Genomic DNA, 24,290 nt, shown 5'->3' on the forward strand with positions numbered 1-24,290 from the left:
CCCCACAGTGGTATAGACAAGAGAGAGAGGCCCCTGTGCCCACCAACCTCCGTGGTGCCCCGCTCCTGTCCCCACCCAGACTAGCCCCTGCTTCAAGGAAGCAGGTGGAGCTGCTGCTGCTGCTGCTAAGTCGCTTCAGTCGTGTCCGACTCTGAGACCCCATAGATGGCAGCCCACCAGGCTCCCCCGTCCCTGGGATTCTCTAGGCAAGAACACTAGAGTGGGTTACCATTTCCTTCTCCAATGCATGAAAGTGAAAAGTGAAAGTGAAGTCGCTCAGTCGGGTCCGACTCTTCGTGACCCCATGGACTGCAGCCTACCAGGCTCCTCCGTCCATAGGATTTTCCAGGCAAGAGTACTGGAGTGGGGTGCCATTGCCTTCTCCGCAGGTGGAGCTAGTGGCGGCTTATTCCCAAAATCCCACTTTGTTGCCTGGCAACCAAGCCTTTTTCAACTGTTTCTGAGTGAGTCATTGGGAAAGGGACCATCAGAAGTTTGAATTTTTGTCTTTTGACAACTATTCTGATATGGAGTTTTCTCTATACTGATATATTGATTATAGATATATCTCTATATGGAAGGTTTTCCTCAGTTTGAAGGACTGGCCAGTTGGGACTGGCTGGGTGAACCTTTTCATATTTTTCATGTTCATGGGATTTTCATGGCAAGAATACTGCAGTAGTTTGCCATTCCCTCCTCCATAAAGAGGCTGAGCACCGAAAAACTGATGCTTTCAAATTGTGCTAGAGAAGACTCTTGAGAGTCCTTTGGATTACATGGAGATCAAACCAGTCAGTCCCAGAGAAAATCAACTCTGAATCTTCATTGGAAGGACTGATGCCAAAGCTGAAGCTCCAATACTTTGGCCACCTGATGCGAAGAGTCAACTCCTTGGAAAAGATCCTGATGCTGGGAAAGATTGAAGGCAAAAGAAGACAGCAGCAGAGGATAAGATGGTGAGATAGCTTCACCAATTCAATGGACATGAGTTTGAGCAAACTCTGGGAGATAGCGAAGGACAGGGAAGCCAGGTGTGCTGAAGTCCATGGGGTCACAAAGAGTCGGACACAACTTAGCGACTGAACAATAACAACAGGTGGACCTTGTGTTTGTCTAGGGGAGATCTGGGGCATCAGAAAAGTGTTAGCAACCAGCACAGGAGGTATCGCCAGAGTTCAGTTTGTTTGTTTATTGACTTAAAAATGAATGTTTTAAAAACTAAGACAAACAAAAATTTTAGACAAATATAAATAAATAAAAGCCTCTCTCTTTCCTTGCCCCCAGTCCCAGTGAAAATTTATGTCCCCACTCCTAATTACGTGTCGAAATCCTAACCCCAACGGTGATGGTATTAGGAGGTGGGCCTTTGCAAGATACTTAAGTCATGAGGGAAGAGCCCTTATATTAGTGCTCTTACACAAGAGAGACTTCAGCCCCTTCCACTGTTGAGGACACAGCAAGAAGGAGGTACCAGCTATGAAGCAGGAAGAAGACTCTTACCAGAAGATGACTCTGCTGATGCCTTGGTATCCTTGGGGATGGAAATTGATGATCCTTGGGAGTGGAGGTTGATATTTCTATGCCTCTTACAGCAGGTTTTATTAGATAATATTTCTCACTGAAATGCAAAGAGGAAGGAAAATTTGCAAGATGTGAATGCTATGAGAATGAACTATTTGGAACCCTGGCCAAATTCCTGCATTTGACCTCTGTCCTTTGCTATTCAGAAGTTGGTTTTCCAGCTTTGGCTTCACCCTTCTTTTTTTTCCCCCAGGTATCTGACTCTTGGACATTTTGCATCTGACGCTCTTTTCTACCAGAGGAAAAAGAGGTTTATTACAAGCCAAGCTGTCTTGCCGTTTACTAACCACTGAAGATTTATTATGGCGACGCGCCAGTGCTAATGTACTCAATTCAAGGTTTGGGATTACATGTAAATCTGGGGTCAAGCTAACAACTGAGAATAGAGATGGGAATAAAGATGGGAGGGGAGGAGCAGGGTGTGGCAGAGCAGGGCAGTGGTGGGCGGTGGAGGATGGGAAATAAACAGAGGAGGCTGTGAGGTGACAGTCTTATGGGCTCAGCTGCTGGAATCACCCCTACTGTAGAAACAGTGAGAGTCCTAACAGAAGAGAGGCATTAGTCCCTAATAGCTGGCTGGTAGAATCTGTGAGGCAGTTAGTTACCCAGGCTGGAAATAGGGGGGTTAAAAAGTTGGGAGACGCGAATGAGGGAAAACTCTTGCCCTGCTGAAGAGGGTGGAGGGCTCAGCGCACGTCCTGGGGGTTGTTGTGAATGCAGACTTTCTCCAAGCTGATTAAATGGAATTAACTCCACAGCCTGGGATCTTACAACCTCCTGTTGCTCTCATCTGTCCAGACCCTTGTTCTACCTCTTCAGAGCCTCCTGGAACCCTGAGGAATTTATTAATGAGGTCCAATTACGGGAAATTTCAGGTTTTTAATAAACTTCGGATGCACAGCTGAAGGGCTCGGCCCAACCCCCCTGAGAAAATGTACATTACACAAGATTTCAGATGAACTGCACACTTGATCTCCCTACCGATTCTCCCATCCAGCCCTCTCTCCTCTTCCCATCATCCATAACATCTCCACCCTTGCTCTCCTGTTTCCTTCCCCTCTGGCTTCATCTTCCCTCCCCCAGGTTTCACAGAGCACTGTGGACTTCAGCTGCTCCTTATTTTAAAACCAGCAGAACACATAGAGCCCTGCTAACCGATGGACCTGGTTGGAGTCTGTCCAACCCTCCCAAGCTCTAATTTGTGGCTTTCTTTCCTAGGTGTACTGGAAAGACTTTTCCTGGCCATTTCCACCCTTGGTGACTGCTAGCAAACAATCTTTGTTTCCTCTTTGAGGATATTTTTGAAGACAGATTAGAGGCTTGGGGAAAAAAAAAAAAAAACACTCGGAATAACTCTTTAAACAGGTTTTCCAAACACTAGAGGAAGGAAACAAAGGAGGTGGGTGGGAGCATCAGCCCTGAATAATGTTCTATTCCTCATCCTGTGTTGCCTGGGGCCCTGCGCGGCTTGGGTTCTCCTCAGCCTGTGGAAACTTGGCGAACTTCCGGGGCTTGGTCTCTGCAGAGGCGGCTCTTCACCCTGGGAGAGACGGGCCCTCCACCAGCTGCTGTGGGAATGGCACATCTGGCATTCCGGCAGCCACTTCCTCTCCAGGGAGAAGCCTGGGCTCCACCCTGTGTGGTTTCACAAAGTGATGCTGGGGCTCCTGGGAAGGGCAGGAGCGGCTGTGAGCTGTGAACATCCTCCCAAACTCCTGTGGGGTCTGCAGGCTCCGCTCAGCTGATTAAACAGTTTGCATCTGGGGCAGACATTTAAAGGGACCATTGCATGGCATGGCCAGATTTTTCATAGAAAGTCCAGTTTAAAAAATAAAGAAAAAAGCAGCAGCATAGAGGTAGACTGGAATAGTGGTCTTCAGAGGTAGTAGCCTCTTAAAGCAGTCCCCATCCACTCTAGTTGGCAGGGATCTCTTCAATATACCTCCATTCTTTTGGTTGCAGGTGATGGGAAAACAACGTGGTCAGTATAGATTGAACAGATGAGGGCATTTACCAGCTCCTGAAATCACAGTGGAACTATAGCTCATGTGAAAGTCGCTCAGTCATGTCTGACTCTTTGCAACCCCATGGACTGTAGCCCGCCAGGATCCTCTGTCCATGGGATTCTCCAGGCAAGAATACTGGAGTGGGTTGCCATTTCCTTCTCCAAGGGATTGTCCCAACCCTGGGATCGAACCCAGGTCTCCTGCGTTGCAGGCCAATTCTTTACCATCTGAGCTACCAGGGAAGTACAGAAATATAGCTGGGTCTCAGGAATGAATGGAGACTGGGGTGTGCTAAATCGGGGCTGTACTGGTTCTCAAGAGCTGATCATTCAATTTTCAGGAATTTTGTGAGCACAAGCACTGTTAAAAATTAAATTATATAAACTCGTGAAAAAATTGAAATAAACACAAAGGTAGTAAATTGGTAAAACTCATCACTTTCTGATAATTTTACTGCTCTTTGCTATTATCTCTGCTCTTGACATTCCTTATATCTATTGTATGTGTCTGGTGGAAACACTATAGAAAGGTGAGCTATTGCTCATCCCTTTCCAACTCTGTTTTTCTGTGATGTTAATTTCGAAGCTTGAAATTGGCCATGGTGGAAGCCTTTGCGCCATAGAAATTCTCAAATGCTACAAATCTGGGCTTGATCTACTGCTTTGTTGTTTGTCTAGAATCTAGACTGAAGGATACGCAAATTAAATTTAAAAGTAAGTCACATTTGTAGTTGTTACATTGTGAATGGCATTCAAAAGAATGAGAATATAATTCCTTCCATTTTTGAAATCTATTCTCTGTGGTCTTTGATCTAGGACAGATCTGCACATAGCCACTTACTTGGAACATATATCATTAGTTGTGCCTAGCCGGTAGGAACTTTATTGTTTTTATTTATTTAAAATTTTTTAAAAGTTTATTATTATTATTTTTTGGCCATGCTGCGAGGCATGCAGGATCTTCATTCCCCCACCAGGGAAATTGAACTGGTGCCCCCAAGAGTGGACGCGCAGAGCAGTAACCACTGGGCAGCCAGGGAATTCCTAGAACTTTGTTTTTATTGCCTGTGTTTCACTTGGAGGAGAGACAACCATTATCCTCTCCACTGTACTGCATCGCTTTTCTTGGTGGTGGGAGAGAGATTTGTATTATCTTGGTGCCTCTCAAATCACATCATTATACTTGTATATAATACCACACCATTATATGTGTCTCTGTGTGTGTATGTGTGTTTATCCTCATTTGGGCTTCCCTGGTGGCTCAGACAGTAAAGAATCTGCCTGAAATGTGAGAGACCTGGGTTTGATCCTTGAGTCAGGAAGATCCCCTGGAAAAGGGAATGGCAACCCACTCCATTTTTCTTACCTAGAGAATTCCTTGGACAGAGAAACCTGGAAGGTTACAGTCCATGGGGTCGCAAAGAGTGAGACACGACTTTCACTTCCACTACTTTTCACATATGCTCATTTATACCATAAACATTTAAAATAAACTCATTTAATGCTTAAAACTAAATGCTTTTCTTAGAAGTGTATTGCTTTTCTTGTTGGTAAGAGAGAGACTTGCAGGTTATCTTAAAGAGAAAGTCAAAGTGTTAGTTGGTGACCCTCAAATTCCAAGCCAGTATCTATCTCCAAAGAGTCAGACAGCAAACTTGATGCGTGTATATTTGCTCTCCTTCAGAACCTTCAGCCTGCAGTCTTTATTATCACTATTTTCCACTGATGCTAGTAGACAGACTTCGCCCTCTTTCCCAACTTGGGTCACGAGGAGAGTAGTTAATGAAGTTCTTGTTCAGAATCCTGCTTACAGATAATATTATCTGTAAAGCTCCTTGATGGAGAGCGCTTCGGCTGGGATGGTGTGAGTTCTCCATGGATTGTCCCAGCTGGTGGGGTGAGGCAGGGCGAGGCGGGGCAGGGCGGGGGAGCTGATCCTACGCAGGTCAAGCAACCCAGGACTACTGAAGGGAAGGGGTCACTGAATCCATTACTCTGCAGAGATCAACCCAGTCAATCCTAAGGGAAATCAGTCCTGAATATTCACTGGAAGGACTGATGCTGAACCTGAAGCTCCAATTCTTTGGCCACCTGATACAAAGCGCCAACTCATTAGAAAAGACCCTAATGCTGGTAAAGATTGAAGGCAGGAGAAGGGAATGACAGAGGATGGGATGGTTGGATGGTATCACCACCTCAATTGACATGAATTTGAGCAAGCTCCGGGAGAGGGTGAAGGACAGGGAACCTGGCATGCTGCAGTCAATGGGGTCACAAAGAGAAGGACACGACTGATCAACTGAACAATTACAACTCTGCCTCCACACTGTTTCACTGAAACCATTTAAAGGGCAGCATACAAATGAAAGACTTTAAAAAAACACAATTGTGTTGAAGTATACTGAGTGACTTCACTTTCACTTTTCACTCTCATGCATTGGAGAAGGAAATGGCAACCCACTCCAGTGTTCTTGCCCGGAGAATCCCAAGGACGGGGGAGCCTGGTGGCTGCCATCTATGGGGTCACACAGAGTCGGACACGACTGAAGTGACTTAACAGCATACATTCCAAACTTTATCTCACTCTTTCCTTCTTCTTACTCAGTTTTCCAGGCATATGCAAAAAAAAAAAAAAAAAAATCATTTTGTTTTAGATATTGAAGCTTGCTAAAACTCTCCATCTTCTCTTCTGAGTAAGACTTTTTTTTTTAAATAAAAATGTTTTAAATATCTCCCACAATGATTTCAAGGCATCACTTTTCAGACATTTGGTTTTTGGTTTTACGACAAGTTGCTCAATTGTGTCTGACTCTTTGTGACCCCATGGACTGCAGCATGCCAGGCTTCCCTGTCTATCATAAACTCCTAGACCTTACTCAAACTCATGTCCATCAAGTCAGTGATGCCATCCAACCATCTCGTCCTCTGTTGTCCCCTTCTCCTCCCACCTTCAATCTTTCCCAGCATCAGGTGGGAAATTTTCAAATGAGTCAGTTCTTTGCATCAGGTGGCCAAAATATTGGAGCTTCAGGTTCAGCATCAGTCCTTCCAATGAATATTCATTTCCTTTAGGATTGACTGGTTGGATCTCCTTGCAGTCCAAGGGACTCTCAAGAGTCTTCCCCAATACCGCAGTTCAAAGCATCAGTTCTTTGGCATTCAACTTTCTTTATAGTCCAACTCTCACATCCATTCATGACTACTGGAAAAATCATAGCTTTGATTAGATGGACCTTTGTTGGCAAAGTAATGTCTCTGTCTATGCTGTCTAGGTTTGTCATAGCTTTTCTTCCAAAGAGCAAGCGTCTTTTAATTTCATGGCTATAGTCACCATCTGCAGTGATTTTGGAGTCGAAGAAAAGAAAATCTGTCACTGTTTCCAGTGTTTCCCCATCTATGGGCCATGAAGTGATGGGACCAAATGCCATGATCATTGTTTTTTGAATGTTGAGTTTTAAGCCAGCTTTTTCACTGTCCTCTTTCACTTTCATCAAGAGGCTCTTCAGTTCCTCTTTGCTTTCTGCCATAAGTGTGGTGTCATCTGCATATCTGAGGTTATTGGTGTTTCTCCTGGCAGTCTTGATTCCAGCTTGTGCATCATCCAGCCTGGCATTTTGCATGATGTACTCTGCATATAGGTTAAATAAGCAAGGTGAAAATGTATAACTGTGATGTACTACTTTCCCAATTTGGAACCAATCCATTGTTCCATGTCCGGTTGCTTCTTGACTTGCATACACGTTTCTCAGGAGGCAGATCAGGTGGTCTGGTATTCCCATCTCTTTAAGAATTTTCCACAGTTTATTGTGATCCACACAGTCAAAGGCTTTGGTATAGTCAATAAAGCAGAGATAGATGTCTTTCTGGAACTCTCTTGCTTTTTGTATGATCCAACAGATGTTGGCAATTTGATCTCTGGTTTCTCTGCCTTTTCTAAATTCAGCTTAAACATCTGGAAGCTCTAGGTTCACGTACTGTTGAAGCCTCCTTTGGAGAATTTTGAGCCTTACTTTGCCAGTGTGTAAGATGAGCGCAATTGTGTAGTAGTTTGAGCATTCTTTGGTGTTGCCTTTCTTTGGGATTGGAATGAAAACTGACCTTGTCCAGTCCTGTGGCCATTGCTCAGTTTTCCAAGTTTGCTGGCATATTGAGTGCAGAACTTTCACGGCATCTTCTTTTAGGATTTTCAATAGCTCAGCTGGAATTCCATCACCTCCACTAGCTTTGTTTGTAGTGATGCTTCCTAACCCCCCCATTGACTTTGCATTCCAGGATGGCCTGGCTCTAGGTGAGTGTTCATGCCACCGTGGTTATCTGGGTCATTAAGATCTTTTGTGTATAGAACTTCCGTGTATTCTTGCCACCTTTTCTTAATATCTTCCACTTCTCTTAGGTCCATACCGTCTCTATCCTTTATTGTACCCAGCTTTGCATGAAATGTTCCCTTGATATCTCTAATTTTCTTAAAGAGATCTCTAGTCTTTCCCATTCTATTGTTTTCCTCTATTTCATTGCATTGATTACTGAATAAGGCTTTCTTATCTCTCCTTGCTATTCTTTGGAACTCTGCATTCAGATGAGTATATCTTTCCTTTTCTCCTTTGCTTTTAGCTTCTCTTCTTTCCTCAGCTATTTGTAAGGCCTCCTCAGACAACCATTTTGCCTTTCTGCATTTCTTTTTCTTGGGGATGGTCTTGATCACTGCCTCCGGTACAATGTCATGAACCTCTGTCCTTTCAGCTTTTGTGACAAAGGGCAGCTCTAATTTTTCTAAAGTTTTAAAAAAAATGATTTGGCCTCAGTGAAATTTTTGTACTTTCTTGCTTGCTGATTTCTCTGAATTTTAGAAAGTTTGTGGTCAGTGCTCCATGGTTTGTTTCTGTTTGTTTCTTGTGTGGAGAGTTCTTTTCTACCCTCAAGCAAAGTATAAGTTATGGAAAGCAAGGATAATAATGTTACTTTTCTGTCCCTTAACATCTGCCAAAGTGCCAGAAAAGTAGTTAACATTCAAAGTGACCTTGTTGATTTGCCGGCTTATTGGCTGCCAGCTGTTAGAACTCTTCTTCTTCTAGTGTCTGGACACTTCTGACATGCCACTTTTCATGAACTGACAATGGGGGAAATCAAATGAAGAAACTTATTAGGATTGTCAACAAAGTAATGGTGTCTTAGCTCTGAGTGATACTCTGAAGTATCTCTTCTGAATGAAATTCTTGACTGTTATATATGAATGTTTAACATCTGTTTTATCTACTCACAAGTTCCCTCAACTCCTGTCCTTACTATTTGGTCATTACCATTGTGGACAAAGAATGTTACCTGCCATTCCAGTAAACATGAATGTTGCCAACCATTAAGATACAAAAAAGAAAAAGTAAGAAAAAGACTTCTTTAGTCTACTGCTTAAAACTCCATGCTTCCACTGCAGGGGGCAAAGGTTTGATCTCTGGCCTGGGAAGTAAGATCTCACGTGCTTTTGGTGTGGCCAAAAGTTTAAAAAAAAAATTAGCTACTGCAGCTTCCAGCCCTCCCCACCCACACCAGCGTGCCATGAGGGGAGTTCAGGATGGAGAAAAACCAGAGTGCTGGCCCTATATAGTAAAGATGTCTTCAGAGGAATAATTTCAATGAGCCCAGACTCTTGCAACTTCCCATACATAGAAAAGCACTAAAATCTTTAACTTGAGATGTCTGCTTTTTTTGTGATTAGCAGTCATCTTTTGATATTTGACTACAGGTTTGTTTGTTTGTTTCAGCAAAAACTCCTATGTATCCTGGTTTTCCCCTAACATCTTTGAAACAGGTACTCAGAGCTAATGAGGCTGTCTCCTGGCCTATAGTACTCAGTAATGTCCCTGATTAAAACATTCTCAACTTTTAGGTTGTATGTTTTGTCAGTTGACACCATGTTTTGAATTTGCTGAGGTTCTAAGTAAGAAATGTTACTATCATGGGCTTCTAAGTAAATTTATCAAATTAAAAAAATTTTTTTAAATCCATGGATTAAGGATGACTTTTTACTTTATAACTCATGACTAATGAATAGTTTGGCTGAGTTATGATTTCAGTAGAGTTCAGTACAGTTCAGTTGCTCAGTCATGTCTGACTCTTTGTGACCCCATGGAATACAGCACACCAGGCCTCCCTGTCCATCACCAACTCCCAGAGTTTACTCAAACTCATGTTCATTGAGTTGGTGATGCCATCCAACCATCTTATCCTCTGTCGTCCCCTTCTCCTACCCTCAATCTTTCCCAGCATCAGGGTCTTTTCCAATGAATCATTTCTTTGTATCAGGTGGCCAAAGTATTGGAGTTTCAGCTTCAGCATCAGTCCTTCTAACGAATATTCAGGACTGATTTCCTTTAGGATGGACTGGTTTGATCTCTTTGCAGTCCAAGGGACTCTCAAGAGTCTTCTCCAATACCACAGCTCAAAAGCATCAATTCTTTGGCGCTCAGCTTTCTTTCTAGTCTCACATCCAAACATGACTACTGGAAAAACCATAGCTTTGATTAGATGGACCTTTGTTTGTAAAGTAATGTCTCTGCTTTGTTGGTCATAACTTTTCTTCCAAGGAGCAAACATCTTTTAATTTCATGGCTACAGTCACCATCTGCAGTGATTTTGGAGCCCAAGAAAATAAAGTCTGCCACTATTTCCACTGTTTCCCCATCTATTTGCCATGAAATGATGGGACCAGATGCCATGATCTTAGTTTTCTGAATGTTGAGCTTTAGGCCAACTTTTTCACTGTCCTCTTTCAATTTCATCAAGAAGCTCTTTAGTTCTTCTTCACTTTCTGCCATAAGGATGGTGTCATCTGCATATCTGAGGTTATTAATATTTCTCCCAGCAATCTTGATTCCAGCTTGTGCTTCTTCCAGCCCAGCATTTCTCATGTATTCTGCATAGAAGTTAAATAAGCAGGGTGACAATATACAGCCTTGATGTACTCCTTTTCCTGTTTGGAACCAGTCTGTTGTTCCATGTCCAGTTCTAACTGTTGCTTCCTGACCTGCATACAGGTTTCTCAAGAGGCAGGTCAGGTGGTCTGGTATTCCCATCTCTTTAAAAATTTTCCAGAGTTTGTTGTGGTCCACACAAAGGCTTTGACATAGTCAATAAACAGTAATAGATGTTTTTCGGGAACTTTCTTGCTTTTTTGATGATTCAGAGGATATTGACAATTTGATCTCTGATTCCTCTGCCTTTTCCAAATTCAGCTTGAACATCTGGAAGTTCACAGTTCACGTACTGTTGAAGCTTGGCTTGGAGAATTTTGAGCGGTATTTTACTAGCATGTGAGATGAGTACAATTGTGTGGTAGTTTGAGCATTCTTTGGCATTGCCTTTTTTTGGGATTGGAATGAAAACTGACCTTTTCCAGTCCTGTGGCCGCTGCTGAGTTTTCCAAATTTGCTGGCATATTGAATGTAACACTTTATAATTCAAGGTGCACTGTTTTGTTTTCAAATAGTTGAAAGGACTAAAGCATTTGCCTTCTAAAAATAATCCAAAAAACCCCCATAAAGCATGGTAATACATTCAAGTGTCTAACAAGACCATTTTAAAAGAATTTTTTTTCAATAAATCTCTGTAACTAATAACTTCATATTTGGTATTTAACAAGATGATAAAGTTCATGACAGTATGCTCCTTTGTTTATAAATATAGGATATGATGGGATTTGGAAAATTAACCCAAGTGTACTGAAACAGCACTTCAATAGATCTTTCATACCCATGAATTAGCATTTATGTGAGATAATATTGGACTTGTGCTTATGGAAAACCCAAGTTGGCCTGGGTAGTGTGGGCACTGGATATAGACTTCTTTCACAGCAGGACAACTACACTAGCATTTACTAAGTGCCTACTCTGAGCAGTATTACCATAAAGCTATTAATCAGATAAAATATTGGTTTCAAAGATCCATTGAAATTAGGATATAAAGGAAGATATGACTTTAATACCAATTGTGTGCGTGCATGTATGTGTGTGTGCTCAGTTGTGTCGACTCTTTGCGACCCCATGGACTGGAGCCTGCCAGGCTTCTCTGTCCATGGACTCTTCCAGGCAAGAATACTGGAGTGAGTTGCCATTTCCTACTCCAGGGGATCTTCCCAACCCAGGGATTGAACCTGAATCTCTTGCATCTCAGATTATTTTTTTAATAACCACTGCACCACTTGGGAAGCCCCCTTATACCAATAAAGTGTAAGTGTTAGTCACTTAGTCATGTCCGACTCTTTACAACCCTATGGAATGTAGCCCACCAGGCTCCTCTGTCCCTGGAATTCTCCAGACCAGAATACTGGAATGGATCGCCATGCCCTTCTCCAGGTGATCTTCCCAACCCAGGGATGAAACCTGGGTTTCCCACATTGAAGGCAGAATCTTGACCATCTGAGCCACCAGGAAAGCCCCAGTAAGGAAGTATTTATTGAGTATTTACTGTGTACCAAGAACTGTAATATCACTTACACTTGTGATTATAGATGAGCAAGCTGAAGCTCAGAGAGGTTAAGATGATTTGTTTAAAGCCAGGGTTTGTAGTCAGGTCTAACTCCAAATCTGAGCTTTCATTTGCATCTGATTGCCTCCGATGTGACTGAAACCACTATTTCTTGTTCTGATAGGATACTTCTCCCCTTCATTCATTGGGGATGAGATTATGATCTGGGAAGGAGTGTCACTCACAGATACATTGGGTGGAGAGTGAAGAGCTCAGACCTTAGCAAAGGCCAAAATATCCTGTGGATGGGAATTGTAGTTCCTTGACTTACAGGAATTTTGAGTGAATTGGCATTGGTATTTGTAAGAAGTGCTTTGAGCTTTTCAGATGAAAGGCTTTAGGTAAGTATTAAATGTGGCTATTAGAGACTGGCATGGAATTTTATATGAAGGAGAGTGCTTACTAATTAAAAGATAGCTACTCATTTGGAGATTTGTTTTCTAGTTTAATCTCTTATTGGTTCTATAATAAGGGCTAGAAAAGTGCCTAAAGTTTTACTACAAAGACTCAAAAGCTAAGTTTGCATGTCCTGGATGATAGACTTAAGGTGCTTAAAATAATAATAATAATAGTAATTATAATAAATCCTGTTTACACCTTGTCTTTGCTTGAAGGGCTCCAGAGTCTCTACAAATTTTAGCCTTTAGTAACTATATTTGTTCACTGGCCTATGACTTATCTGAACATCTGAGAACACTTTAGCAATAATAGGAACTGACAGGACCACAGAATTAATTTGACATCATCTCCATTTGGGGAATACCTGTTGGGGAGAAGAGAGGAAAGCTGAATCTTTTTTATGTAGCTTGGGTGGCCACAAATCTTCTAACTCCTTTTATCTTCCTAGCCAATCACGGATCAGCCCTGGAGGGTATTATTATAAAGTCCCCCAGGTTAATGTTTCCCTTTGTCTATTGTTTATTTTTAAATGACCCAGGCAGTGGCTCAGAAAGGAATGCAATTCTCATAAAACATTTTCCCACATTAAACAATTAAAAATTATTTGGAGGTTGGGGAAGAGAGAGAGGGAAAGCTAGAGAAGGAACTTGGAGTTTTAGAGAAACTACTGTAAAAACTTGATTGGTATTTTTCTTTTGTGGTTATAAATAGAAAGTCAAGGACATGTTAAATGCCATGGCCAAGGTTATAGAGTAGATGGGAGTCACTGAACAGGGACAGATATGGACTGATTGGGTCATGATGTGCAATAGTACCTGCTTTGTTAAAAGCCATAGTTTGATATTTATTCTGAGACCCTAGCTTCAAAGACTACCCATAGATACCATCTGCCAGCCTCTTCTTTCTCTCAGCTGTTTCCACTCCTTCTTTTAATTCTCACTTTCACTATTCAAAAAGGCAGAGGGCTCCTCAGTTACCTCCCCATGCTATTAATTAATGTAATGATTAATTACTGCACACATCAAATTAATTAATTGATTAATGTAATGTAGCTGCTGTAATAATCTCACCCCAAATGTATACTGGCTTAAACCCAATAGACTTGTTCTCTTGCTGATGTGAAGTCTGAAACAGACATCCTGATTGATAAGGTTGCAAACTCCAAGCAGTGATGCAGAACTTGAGCAACTTTGTCTTGTGGCTTCACCATCTTCAACATGTGGCTTCCAAAGTCACTGGGCATGAGTACCCATCCTCTAGATTGGGAACTAGCATGGAGGAACACAGCTGGAAGGTCTTCATGTGCCTGGTCTAGGAAAGACCAACATCATTTTGTTTTTCATTAGTTTGGCTACAATTTGGTACATGGCCATACCCATTTGCAAGGGAGTCTAGAGAATGTAGTGTGTTGCATGTTTAGGAAGAAGAAATGGTATTGTTATCTGACTAGAGTGCCTGGCTTAGGCACTTTCTCTTGCTTTAATTCTGGGGTTTCTTTTCATCTTTTTTTCTTAACAGTCTATAAAATGTCACACTGATGACATTATGCTAATTAGATCAGATGAACATGAAGTAGCATCAGCCATCACCCCAAATGGGCTTTAGGCTGATTCTGCCCCTTAATCTCCAGATGAAACATAAGCTTCGGTGTATGATCTCTCAAACCCTCTCAAGCTGTCTCACTCCAGTTCTGGGCCCTCAGCCACCATTTAAGGAATACCACTTGCAAAACACTCATGAACTTGCAGAGAAATTTCTCATGTAAGAATCTCATAAGCAATCTGTTGGGTTGTTTGTTTTTAAATTTTTTGGCCACACTATGAGGCATGTGGGCTCTTAGTTCCCTAACCAGGGATCAAACCCATGCCCTCTGCATTGGAAGTGCAGTCTTAAGCACTGGGCCATCAGGGAAATCCTGTAAACAGTCTGAAAGATAGGCATCATTCATGCCTTTTCACCCATATGGAAACAGATCCAGGGAGAAAAGTGACCTTCCCCAAGTCACACAGAAAATACAGGATAAAGACTTCAGCTCAAGTTTATATAGAATAAAGGCTTCAACTCAAAGCCTATCACTCCTGTGAGTTTTTTAGAGCCCTGTTTTTTCCAGCTAAACCATCAGTTGCAAGTACTTAATCCTTCTGTCTTCATTTCCCCCACGGCTCCAGCCTTTTCCCTCCTCTGTTGTTTCTGGCAAAAACTTAGAGCTTCTTCATGCCCTGCCGTCATATCTTGAAATTCAAGACTTCGCCGGATGGAATGGAATGCCCGTGGAACAAGCGTATGCCGCAAGGCTGAAACTGAAAAGATTTGTTGACTGGTTACTTATTTCTTTTTCTCTAATGTAGGAAAAGTAATGTGTGTGCAGATTGTGGAACTATGGGCATTACATAAATAAGCAGAAAGAGAGATAAATTTAAAAAAATTATCTTACCACTCAGCTAACAGTTTTTGAGTCCCAGCTAGAAAAACTTTCATCTGGAGTTGTGAACAAGTTAAAGAATAAATGAGAGCCTCTGCTCTCAAGGAACTGTAGAATAACAAGGGAGATAAATCTAAGGTCTAGATAACGATGATAAAACATGGAAAATGATAGTGCCAGCAGGAAGCAAGAGATTCACTAGTTACTTCAAATGATGACTAATAGTATACTCAGCTGGAGAGGCCGAAGACTGAGTCAGTGAAGGAAGTGAAAAATCTGAACTAGTCTTTACATTCATTAAAATAATTATTAACTTGACAATTAATCTAAGCACAACCTACTGGCCTACTGCTAGTTATATGTCAAAGAACATAATATGTGCAGTCCTCCTCTTGAGAGAGTTTATTATCTAGTAAGAAGGAAAGCCACCCCACCAGTGACTACACTGTAAGTATTAATGACAGTAAGGATAAACATTATAAAGTATAAGGTGTAGAAGAAGGAAGAATAGGGAGATACAGCATGGTTTGCACCAAAGGAGTAAGATTTGAATATACTCAGAGGGGGTGTTGAAGAAGACATCAAGATGGAAGGAGGAAAGTTATGAAACTACACAGTTAGACAGTGTCAGCTAGGGTGGAGCGGACAGGAGGACAAGCATTAATACTAGCCTCCCCTATCCCAGAGGCTCCTCGGATGTCTGGAATCTGAATTTGATTTGTTAGAAAGTGAGGAAACCCATGAAGGTTGAGGCAATCAAGGAGAACATGTGTGACCCATACTAGAATGAAACCACATAAGGAGAAATGACACAGCCCTTGTTTTGTCCATCAGATCACTCTGGTCCATGTGAGAGGCAAGACAAGAGAAGATCAGCGGCAGAGCAGGTGGACTCATGGTACCTTTCCGTGGAAATCCTCTCTATGATCCATGACTGAAAGTCCTGTCTATTTGCTCAACTCACAACGACAAGTGCTAGAAGCAGGAGCTTTGAAAGTGGGTCAGGAAAGAGCGGGAGGGATGTATCTTCACATCCGTGTAAATCTGCAGATGAAAGGGGAGTGCTTCCCAGCGCATCCCAGGGCAGTGCAAGGAACAGCCAAGAGGAACACTGCTGTTTGTTTTACATCTTGGACAGGACAGAAAGGAGACCTTTCTCTGGACCCTGAATGTTTTTCTTTCTTTGTCTTCCTCAGGTGGAGCAGTTTGGCTGGGCCCACCTGGCTCTGTTCCGCCACAGTGGATATAGCAATTTTGAAGTGAGACTATTTACTCAGTGCAGAGAGGCATGCCCCACCAGAGGGAACATCAGCAGGTCTCCCTGCACAGTTAGTTCTTCCTGAACATCTTCTTTAGCAAGATTACACCTGGCACACAGATCCTATCTACTTGCTGCATTCCACCATCCAGATGGTTAACAATAAAAGCAATTATTATGCAGCCGTTAATCTTGTCAGTTACATTTTAACCCAGGCAGTGTGTAAATGGAAGCTCTATCTGCTTCTATATTTTTCCTTTTCTTTCTCTGCCTCCTTTTCCCCCGGAAAATAAAAAGTGATTGCATGCTATCATTTTCTCAACACCATCACCACTTCCATTTTTCCATTTATGGAAACAATCACACCAATATGGAAATTTCTTTAACATAAACATTGATTTTATCTTTCATGGTTTTGTGATTTCTAATGCATACAACACTCTAGAGGGTGACCAGAAAACCGATTTTCTCCTCTTTTTTATAAATATATGATTCCTTTTTCATTTTAAGCTCTCCAGCTGAAGGACCAAATTACTATAAAATACCATCCTGAGTACAATAATCAGTAGAGCAGGCATGTTATTAATGCATGTTTTGTAGAATGTCTGTTTATAAGCAACTATTTCCCATTCATCTTTGTCTAGATAGATGCCACCTAAAGACGGCCTTGTACATTTGAAAACCAGTAGCAGTTACCTTTTTGGTTAAAGCTGATTAAAGAAAAAAAATGTGAAGAACAGTTCAAGAAGCAATTAGACGTAGAGCTGTTCAGGGCAGACGGTGAAGGGGTCAGAGGTTTTCTTCATTGCCTCTTGCCTTTCTTTTTCTTCCTTCAGTGCCCTTGACCTCTCTTTCCCCTCCTCTTTTTCCAAAACCAGTTCTAGGAAATGACCCATATCAGTTATTTATCCCTTTATGTGAATTAATGAGTCCAGAGAATGCTTAGTCCTGCTTTGTTTACCCTGAAAGCCTTATCTTTACTTATGGAATGAAAGGAATTTCAGGTATTAAATCACAACTCAAAGTTCAAGTTTTCAAGTTCTGTTCACACAGAGGTCTGAAAAAACAATTTCTTATTGGAAACAGGGCAGCTTTTAGCAGGCTCCCATCCCAGACTTTAGAGGTGACTGCTCTCTGCCTTCCCCTTTGTGGAACCACTCTCAGAGAAGAGGGTAGGAGGTTGGGGTGGGGAGGACGAATAGCACAGGGAGATTTCTAACATGCTGTTAGAAATAAGGTGTTTGGAAAAAAAAAAAAAGAAATAAGGTGTTTGGGACCGTTTCCGGTGAAGCCTCATGAGTTGTCAGTGAAGCAGGAACGTGAAAAAGATCTGTCACGGACCCTTTTTGTCTTTGGGACACAGCAAGAAAATCTCCAGGAGGTGTCCTTGTTCAGGGCAGCCCTGCTACCTCATTCTGGCAAGAAACCCATAGTGAGATCTCGCTTACCTAAATTACCACATTGTTTCCAGAGAGTTGGGAAATTTTCGTGTTGCTGGGCATGAACCTGCAAGCTCATTTTCTCAGATTTGGTCTTGCTCATAGGGTAATACAGTGCGCTTTCTAGAAAAGGGCTACACTTGATGTTTTGTCTCAGTTCTGTCTCTAAACGTGAAAGTGTTAGTTGCTCAGTCGTGTCCGACTCTTTGTGACCCTGTGGATTGTAGCCTGCCAGGTTCCTCAATCCATGGGATTCTCCAGGCAAGAATACTGGAGTGGGTAGCCATTCCCTTCTCCAGGGGATCTTCCTAATCCAGGGATTGAAACTGGGTCTCCCCATTTCAGATTCTTTACCATCTGAGCCACCATGGAAGCTAAGGCTAAGCGTAGTCTAAGGCATTTATATTGGGAGCTCAGTTTTGGTAAAATGGAGTTGACTAGTGAATTACTGAGGTTTCTTTCACCTCCTCCAATAATCTGATGATCTCTAAAGTAAAATTAATTGGTGTAACTTGATATAATGTTATAACAAAATGCTTAGGGTTAGAACTCTGGTAAAATATTAGAAGCCAAAGATGTAAGGGATAGGGGCCATTTTCCATTGATTGTTGCCTCTCAAACTAAAGTGATTCCAGGGTAAAGAGAAGAAACAGAAGCTATTGGTGGCAAATTAATACTAGCTGCATCAGGAATAAGATTGTTCAGAGAAATACTTTTACAAAGGGTGGGAAAGAACAGATCAAATCTGGGAAAGTAAGGGAGAGGCCAGTTTCTTTTAACAACAGTGGTTTGAGCTGACAAACAGCACAAGCTCTTCTTTGGTGAAATGATTAAACTGAGACATGTGAGAGTTCCCTGAAAAACCAAGTCATAAGTCAGCACCAATCAGATGGTGCTGAGTATTCATGAGTATTTATTTCATGGCTGATCAACTGTTTGAAAAGTACTCTTAGCAGTCTAGATCTTCAGGTTAATGGCACTGGATCTCATGAAGAAGTGGAAGGATCATAGAGAGAAATTTAGAGAAAGCTAATGATTTCAGAGTATATAAGGATTTTGGTCTTCAGTACCATCATGGATACATTCTTTAGTAGCGCCTCAGGCTAAAGAATGGTGTTAGTGAATCCGAGGTCCAGTGTGGAGGTCCATGGGCCAGTCATATCTTATTCAGTAAGGATTGACTAAATCTCCTGTGTCCTTAGGATTTTCCCAGGGAAGACAGAATGAAAGACAAGATACATTCACAGCATTGGAGGAATGCAGAATTTAGAAGAGACTGCAAAAAGACACTTAGAGTGGGTAACAGGCTTGGAAAATTTTACCCTTACAGTTAAAGACTGTATCAGCCTTGATAAGCCACCTCAAGAATACAAATTACAGGAGAGACTGAATGGGTCTGTTGGGTCACAGTCAACTTGTCATCACTCCAGAGCTTGTGTATTTGAGGGGTGGGGTTGTTTGGTGACATCAGTCCATACGTAAAGACTCATGCATATTCTAGTCAGAATGTTGATGGCTATTTTTTTCTCATTAATGAAGATAAAGATTTAGTGATGAAATGACTCTAGCAACTGGGTCCAAGTTCCTCCAACTTCTAAAATGACCAAATAAAGATGAGAAAGGGATTCTATGACTAAAAGTGACAGAAATCTGTTGATCTGCCAATATTTATTGAAAATCTATTCTGTGAAAGGCCATATGCCAGTTTTTTGGATTCCTTCTATGCTCTCGACTCTTATAATCCTGAGATTTTTGAGCCGTGTATTCCGATGCTCAGAAAGATCTGCCCATGGGCTGTAGCATAGAGTTGCATTGGCTTTTCAAGCACAAGCTGGTTTTAGAAGTCAGACAATTGATGGAAACTTGCATCCCCTCTCAGTGCCCCCTTACCAGCAGGCAGGGCTGGTTTTTTTTTTTTTTTTTTTTTGCCAACCTGGAGTTCTGTAGTTAGCAACTTCAGAAGGTGTAAGTGTATTTGGAATATCTCCTTCTCTTTTTCCTTCCTATCATCTTTATAGGTGAACACTTGTAAACACACACACACACACACAAAAGAAAATCCTTGTATTTTACAAGTATGTTTAAAAACTATTAATAGTTTATTAAGTTCTTTTTTAAAACATTTTAAAACATTATGACCAAGTTTCATTTATTCCAAGAATACATAAATTATCACATTAACCAAAAAAAAAAAAAGAGAGAGAGAGAGAGAGATAAAAAATCCATATGATCATAAGAATAAATGTGGGGAAAATTGACAGAAAAAAATAGCACCTATTCTTGATATAAACTCCTCGGGAAATGAGAAATAGAAAGGAAGTCCTTAACTTGATAAACAGCATGTACAAAAACTACAGCAACATCATGCTTTGTGGGGAAACATTGAGTGTCTTGGGTTAGGGTCCTCAGAATTAGAGATTGAGATAGGGAATCCTGAATGAGAGTTTTCAGGAGAAACTTGACAGAAAGGGAAGGAAACAGGATAGGCAGGGGAAAAGGTTGGACAAAGATGTTCTTTCAGCTAATGCTAGCCTCAGCTCGTGAACAGGGAACTCTGAAACACCAATAGCACCACAGAGTTAGGTTGAGGTAAGGAGGCAGGTCTTCTTGGTCCCCCGTATCTGTGAGTCTTTGGCTGCAGCCCACTTGAGGGCTAGGCATAACCTCCCACATATTTGTGTCCAAGTGGTTGCCACTTGTCAAGGACAATTCTCAAGAGCAAAGTGCAGCTGTGAGCTGATAGCAGCCTTTCCCCCTCCAGCACATGGGAGAAGGTGCTCCTGCCCAGTAAATGGGGTCTGGGTGGAGCACCAACAGAGTTTACTCGATTGACTTTTTATATTAAAGATAATTTCATCCACCTGAAGCTAGGAAAACCTTAATTTTAACTATTTCTGGGGTTCTGCTTGTTTCTCAGGTTAGTATCTTTTTCTGTCTTTAGAACTTCCCTAAACATTTTCTGTAGTGTAGTTCTGCTGGTAACAAACTTAATTTTTCCATATTTGAAGAAGTCTTCCTCTTTCATTTTTGAAGTAAGTTTTCACTGGGTATAAATTTTGGGTTAATTGTCCCCCTGCAACCCCCATCCCCTAGCCCAGCTCAGTATCTTAGAGGTATCTCTCTTCTGGCTTGTATAGTTTCAGATAAGAAGCTTTCTGGTATTCTTATCTTTTCTCTTCTGTATGGACGGTTTCCTTTTTCTTTGACTGTCTTCAAAATTTTCTCTTTATATTTAGTTTTAATCCACTTGATTATGATGGGTCTAGATGTGTGTGGGTGGTATGGGTTTTCCTTCTCTTTCTCTTCTTTACTTTGTTATTTTAATATGTATTTTGGTGGCAATCCTCTGAGCTTCTTAGACCTGTTGCTTATATATTTCATGATCTGGAGGGAAATTCTCAGTCTTTATCTCTTCAAATATTTCTTATACCTTACACAAGTTAGACCCATAGTTCCGATGGCTCTATAATTTTTGCTTTTCTTCACTCACTTTTTGTCTCTTTGTTTTTGTTTGGGTAGTTAACCATTTTTTTTAAAGTATAATTGACATACAATATTATATTCATTTCAGGTGTACAATATAATGATTTGATATTTGAATATATTTAGAAATGACCACACATGGTTACAGTGTTTCATTTTCTTGTGATGAGAGTTTTAGGTCTATTCTGTTTGTAACTTTCAATGCAAACAGTATTATTATTTTTTCTTTTTTTAAAATATTGAAGTGTAGTTGATTAACAGTGATGTGTTAGTTTCAAATATACAGCAAAGTGATTTCATATATATATATATATATGCATGACACGTTCTTTTTCAGATCATTTTCCATTACAAGTTATTACAAGATATTGTGTATAGTTTGTGTGCTCTACAGTAGGTCCTTGTTGCTTACTTATTTTATATATAGTAGTGTGTATATGTTAATCTCGAACTCCTAATTTCTATCTCCCCCCACTCCACTATCCCCTTTGGTAACTACAAGTTTATTTTCTATGTCTGTGAGTCTATTTCTGTTCCGTAAATAAGTTCATTTGTATCACTTTTTGATTCCATATATAAGTGATACCATATGATATTTGTCTTTGTCTGATTTACTTCACTTAGTATGATAACCTCTAGGTTCATCCATGTTGTTGCAGATGGCATTATTTCATTCTTTTATAACGGCTGAGTGATACTCCATTGTATATTTGTACTGCATCTTCTTTATCTGTTCATCTGTCAGTGGACATTTAGGTTGCTTCTATGTCTTGGCTGTTATAAATAGTGCTGCAGTGAACACTGGGGAGCATGCATGTATCTTTTCGAATTGTGGTTTTCTCTGGATATATGCCACAGCGTGGGATTCCTGGATCATATGGTAGCTCTATTTTTTAGTGTTTTAAGTAACCTCCATACTGTTCTCTATAGTGGCTATACCAATTTACATTTCCACCAACAAGTGTAGGAGAGTCCCCTTTCCCTCACAGCCTCTCCAGGATGTACTGTTCGTAGACTTTGATGATGGCCATTCTTACAAGTGTGAGGAAATACCTCACAGTGGTTTTGTTTAGCATTTCTCTAATGTTAGGCATCTATTGATGTGCTTTTTGGTCATTTGAATGCCTTCTTTGGAGAAACGTCTATTTAGATCTTCTGCTTATTTTTTGATTGGGTTGTTTGTTTTTTGATATTGAGCTCTGTGAACTTTTTGTGTATTTTGGAGATTAATCTTGTTGTTTGCTTCATTTGCACATATTTTCTCCCAGTCCTTCGGTTGTTTTTTTTATTTTTGTTAATGGTTTCCTTTGTTATGCAAGAGTTTTAAATTTTAGTTAGGCCCCATTTGTTTATTTTTATAGGTTTTTTGTTTGTTTGTTTTTATTTCCACTGCCCTAGGAGATGAATCTAAAAAGATATTGCTGCAATTTTTGTCAGAGTGTTCTGCTTATGTTTTCCTCTAGGAGTTTTATAGTAGCTGATCTTACATTTACATCATAAATCCATTTTTGAGTTTGCCTTTATATATGGTGTTAGAGAATGTTCTAATTTCACTTTTCTATGTGTATTAATAGCTGTCCAGTTTTCCCAGCACCACTTATTGAGGAAACTGTCTTTTCTTCATTGTATATTCTTTGCCTCCTTTATTGTAGATAATTGACCATAAGGGCATGGGCTTATTTATGGGCTTTCTATCCCATTAAAATGATCTATATATCTGTTTTTATGCCAGTACCATACTACAAACAGTATTATTAATTACAACTGGCATGCTGTTTGTCTTATATCTACAAGGGTATTTTTTCCTTTTCAAAAATTTCACATATAAAAGAGATCATATGGGATTTGTATTTGTCTGTCTGACTTCTTTCACTTAGCATAATGCCCTCATGGTTCAACAAAATTTTGCAAATGGAAAAGTTTCATTCTTTTTTAATGACCTAATAATATTCCATTTTATAAATTTGGGGAATTTTTAATGACTATTTTTATAAGTTTACTAATGTTTTTTCCACTTAGTTCCTTTGGTTTATTGAGTTTATTAATCATCCAGTTAAAGGCATTCTTTTTCTGTTATTATTATTTTTTATTTTTAGCATTTTCATTTTTTCCCCCTATAGTATTGATTGCTCTGCTTAAGATTTCCATCTGGATTTTCATGCTGTCCACCTTTTCTAGTAGAACCTTTAAAGATATTAATTAGTGATTTTAAATTACTTCTCTGATAGTTGCAACATCTGGTTCATCTCTAAGTCTCTTCTGTTGGCTGCTTTGTGTTTTGAAAATGAGTTGTTATCCTTAATATTTCGGTGTATTTTCTAATTTTGATTGATTGCCTGATATAACAGATCTGAGGTAAATATTTGTATGACTAGAAATGGACATGACACTTCCTTTGTTAGGCCATCAGTGGGGGAAGAGGGTGATAGTGTTATTCAGTCTAATCAGGAGTTGATTTTGTGTTTTGTTTTGTTTTGTTTTGCTATAGTTACCATGGGGAAGCAGTGGAAACAGTGGCAGACTTTATTTTCTTGGGCTCCAAAATCACTGTAGATGGTGACTGCAGCCATGAAATTAAAAGACACTTGCTCTTCGGAAGAAAAGCTATGACCAACCTAGTCAGCATATTAAAAAGCAGAGACATTACTTTGCCAACAAAGGTCTATCTAGTCAAAGCTATGGTTTTTCCAGTAGTCATGTATGGATGTGGGAATTGGACCATAAAGAAGGCTGAACACTGAAGAACTGATGCTTTTGAACTGTGGTGATGGAGAACACTCTTGAGCGTCCTTTGGAGACGCTCCAAGAAGATCCAACCAGTCAATACTAAAGGAAATCAGCCCTGAATATTCATTGAAAGGACTGATGCTGAAGCTGAGCCTTTAGTACTCTGGCCTCCTGATGGAAGAACTGACTCATTTGAAAAGACCCTGATGCTGGGAAGGATTGAAGGCAGGAGGAGAAGGAGATGAAAGAGGATGAGATGGTTGGATGGCATCACCAACTCAATGGACTGGAGTTTGAACAAGCTCTGGGAGATAGCAAAGGACAGGGAAGCCTGGAGTGCTACAGTCCATGGGGTCACAAAAAGTTGGACATGACTGAGTGACTGAACAACAACAACAACGTAGTTACCTTCAATATATCACTAGCTTCAAATTCCTCTACTACTTTGCGGTGGAGGTT

The 24,290-nt window shown here is 40.6% G+C and overlaps 1 long non-coding RNA gene across 1 annotated transcript in view; it reads left to right on the plus strand.

Moving 5' to 3' along the window:
* Positions 1-23,884, plus strand: part of LOC133233561 (uncharacterized) — a 48,217-nt gene extending 24,333 nt beyond the window's left edge. The window contains exons 2-3 of the long non-coding RNA XR_009731754.1: positions 1,775-1,919; positions 23,593-23,884. This is a non-coding gene — a long non-coding RNA (uncharacterized LOC133233561). The remainder of the gene's footprint in view (positions 1-1,774; positions 1,920-23,592) is intronic.
* The last annotated feature ends 406 nt before the right edge of the window (positions 23,885-24,290 follow it).

This window comes from Bos javanicus, chromosome 20 (assembly GCF_032452875.1).
Source record: "Bos javanicus breed banteng chromosome 20, ARS-OSU_banteng_1.0, whole genome shotgun sequence".
Classification (NCBI taxonomy): Eukaryota; Metazoa; Chordata; class Mammalia; order Artiodactyla; family Bovidae; genus Bos; species Bos javanicus.